Below are 4,318 nucleotides of genomic sequence, written 5' to 3' on the forward strand. Positions count from 1 at the left end.
AGGAATTTCACAGGTGAGTAGAAATGGAAGACTCTTATCCCAACCCATAAAGACTGTGTCTGAATATAAACCAGGCACTCAATTCTGCATTGACATGACTTCCTGGTCTGTCAAGTGCGCTCTCCTTGCTAAAGAGGGCTTACATATTCAACACTACTCCGTTTCTTATCAGGAGATTTTCTTGGGTGAGGACAATACCCTCAAATAACCACCTTGTATGTTTTATATTCGCATTTGTTTATTTTCTACATTCAATTGTCACAACATTCTAGTCTTGTCTATATGTCAGAGAATCAAAACTAGTGTCGAGTTCTTATGGCTCCCAGAGGTGAAATGCTGTGGGCTAAGAAGGGATCGGTGAGCAGAAAGGAGCTGAGACGTTTCTAACTGCCTCTGTGACCTAGCCCAGCATTCCTAAAAAAGAAATGCCACCCACTTCCTTGGGAAACCAGCATATTCACTTTCCCATTCTGCAGCTGAGCCTCTTCCACCACGAAGAAGACATCATCACGGGCATGTGAATATGAGCTCCACGTAGGGGCTCCACGTAGGGCTGCCACAAGATTTTCCCAGAGATCATCTCTGCACCAGACCTCATCCGACCTTTACCTCATGTCATTAATTTTTTCTAATGTGCATTCACAATAACTTGTAAGAGATTCTTGAGTCATAGAAAGGAATATAACCTAACAAATACATTTTCTCAAGTCCCATGAGATCCTCAATAGAAGATCCAATTACGTCATTAGATTTCTGACACATGGGAACAATTATACAACAGATACATATTTTTTTCAAAATGCTAATTTGTGATAACTTGGTAACACATCCAATGAAAAAACAGTGCATCAAAAGGAAGAGAGTGTTTTCACCCATGGATGAAACAAAGTCTCGATGAAGAAGGGATGGCTTTGATAGAGTATCAAACCACACAGGAAAAATCACTAACATACTGCTGTCTTACAAGCTGTGGAAGACTGGCCCTTTGAGACACTACAGTTAAGAGTTTCCAGAGAATTGTGGTGTGCACAATTCTCTGCAAGTTCCTTGAAAAACTATGCTTAAACACTTGAGTGAGGTTCCTCACTCAAGGCACGCCTCATTGACGTTGTCTGAATATGGTTGATGTATCTGTGAACACCAATGTTGAAGAAAGCTTTACTTCAATCCATGCCAATGCCTTTTGCAGTAAATCATACCATCGTATCAACTCCCATTGAGGTCTATCATTTCCTCTTAACTTGCATACTGTTACTTTCTCAAAAATTTGCCAAACAATAAATAGCATGTGGTGAACATGAGTTTTGAAACTTTACAGTAAAATATCTGATACAAATGGAGCTGAAAAGGTCCTAATCTGGCACTTTAAAAAAAAAACTATTTTTGCATTATGTATATGTGCAAAAATGTACAGATCTTCATTTTGATTGTAAATTTTGACCAACTGCATGCTTGTTACTACAGTTACACTTAGAATTTACTGCTGCCCAGTTACATGGGTTTATTTAATTTGAACATTTTCTTTTCCCCAGGGGCAGGCCAGGCTATGCTGCAGCACTGTCAGCATATGTGTGGGCAGGGTCTGAGCCCATCAGAAGCACAAACTGGCATATGCAATTCCTGGGTCTAGGCTGGGCTGGGGGATGGGATTATTGGGAGTCACCACAACTAGACCATGGCACCCACTGATACGCATGAGGACCACATCTGGTATAAGCTGGCTGGGCTGGACCACAGCAACTGTCAATTCCCATGAGACATGGGGCTATAGGGGACTGATCAGGCAGCTGTGTCCACTGGTATGTGTGTTAACTGATGCAGGTGACACACTGAGCCTGAACCTGCACTGGTTGGTCCAAGAGTCAAGTCTAAGGTCACCCCAGGTGAGGTTTCTTGGGGGACTCCCCAGTTAGACTCTCCAACTGCTGGATTGAGAACTCAGCCACCTTGGATAATCACAGGATGTGTGGACTGATTTTGGAGTGCATGTATGGGATTGAGCCCCCTCAGTTGCTGGTGCCTGAGCAGTGGACAGCAAGTGCAGGGACACAAGGATGATGTGACACTCAAGTCATCTAATCCAGCAGGTGACATCAACTGCATCATCAGAGGATGGAAAACACATCAGTTTGAACAATTCTCCTGGCCAAGTTATACAGCATGTTTTTGGTTCTTTGGATGTACTAAGGTGGACTTTGTCAACACATTGACCTTGGAAAGATTTTCGCAATATTGTTAAAAAAAAAAAAGGGATGTCTCAGAGCTATCAAACCATTTAAAAAACACCCTTGCCTCGGAACATTCTCCACATCAGCATCTTGAAATGTTATCAAAGAACCATTCCCTGTTCCTGGGTGCTGGTGGAGGATTTTGGTGTTGTTTGTGTTTGTTTGTTTGTTTATTGAGAAGACAGATCTGCATAATGAAGGAGAGACGGAGAGAAACATCTTCCATCTGCTCGTTCATTGCCAAGTGGCCATGATAATCAATGCTGAGCTGATCCAAACCCAGAAACCAGGAGGTTCTTCTGGGTCTCCTGTACAGGTGAAGGGTCCCAAGCCATCTTCAATGGCTTTCCCAGGCCACAAACAGGAAGCTGGATGAGAAATGGAGCAGCTGAGACCTGAACCAGCAACCATATGGGATCCTGGTGGATTCATGGTGAGGATTTAGCCACTAGGCCATCATGCCTCTCTGATATAGTTTGACAGCAAGGAGCACCCCCCCTGTTATTTGACCCCAGTGGACACAGAAGAAAAAAGAAGAACTGTAACATTTCTCCAATCAACTTCCTCCTTACCTACTTGATCCTATCCACCTCAACTGGAGGCCCACTAGGACATGCATCCCTCTCAATTGTGTAAACAGTATTAAAAAGAAAATAAAACATTAAAATAAATGAAAATAAAATGAGCAATATATGTAAAGAAACAACTCGTGGGACATGCCCTTTTCTGCCCTTAAAACTCTGGTGGCTGTGTTTGACAGCATTCGAAAGAAAACCAAAGTAGAAAGAAACTGGTGGCACTTGTATTAAGATGAGTCCCTGCCTGAGGATCATAAATAAGACCAGAGAAAAAGCACTTCTAAGTACGGGAAGAGAAGTCCAATATATAAGAAGATGCAAAAATGGAAACCATAGATTTATTCAATCTCAATCTCAAAATCTCTTATGGTATTTGCGGAACTTTACAGGAAAATAGACAACTATGAACTGGGAGATGTTCAATATGTTTCTCTTGGTACATATTATATCAAGCAGAAGTCACTAAATAAATAAAAAATTTTAGTAATGCCTTTAACTAATTTGATCAAATGGATAGATATACATGACAGTCGACAATGGCAGAATGTCTTTCAAGCATCATAGAAAGCCTATAAAACTTCACCACATCCTGGAATGCAAAGTTCATTGCATTTCAAAGATTTTTTAAATCAGATAAAATATTCTCTGTCTTGAATAAATTGAATTGGTAATAAATAGGAAAAAATGATAGCAAGGGATTATTAAACTTCCTGTTTAATTAGTTTGTGACATAATGTTTTTCATGAAAATAATGTTTAAGCACAGCTGAAATCCAGAAAGAAAATTGAGCAAAACAGTGTGCAGAACTCTGTCTTCACAAGATTGAAAAGTTGAGTTTTTATAACCTGTGTGATGAGCACCATAACTGCAAGTAGGACGCAGGAGGAGAAAGATGCGTGAGTGTCTGAGGATGCAGTACTCTGTCATGGAGGGTGGTGCAAAATACACACAAAGACAAGTGAATTAGGGAAAGAAAATATAATTTTGGACAGAAAATTAACAAAATTTAACTTTTACTTGATTTTAGAAAGGGTTGTTCTACAGGAGCTTCCTCTTGTGAAGAGGTCAATTGTTCAACAAAAGAAGTTTGAGAAATGTGTTCGGATGGCATGAACCATCTAAAGAACTGGCTAATCTAACAGAGCGGGAGGTCATGGGAGAAATAATGGACACTTTTATACCTACCAATGTGATGAGAACGGAGTCAACATGATTCTATAATGGTGTGAGAAAGAGAATGCTTCATGTTCGCTGGCAGCACAGATAAAAGTATATAATGGAGAGCAGGTACAAGTGTAAGTTGAGGAAATTATGGAAGAAGTCAGGAGTTCAGGTTCAGTTTTTGTTTGAGATGAATATCGTATTGACAGAGTGGTTAAACAGGCATTTTGAGAATAGCTTGGAGACCCACCAGAGTCAGACACATAAATTTAGACATCAGGGGAGAAGATACTTAGATTGTTAAATTTTAAATAATCAGGTAAATAAACACGCATGCAGAAGCCAAGGGGT

Source organism: Ochotona princeps, chromosome 25 (assembly GCF_030435755.1).
Source record: "Ochotona princeps isolate mOchPri1 chromosome 25, mOchPri1.hap1, whole genome shotgun sequence".
NCBI classification, from domain to species: Eukaryota; Metazoa; Chordata; class Mammalia; order Lagomorpha; family Ochotonidae; genus Ochotona; species Ochotona princeps.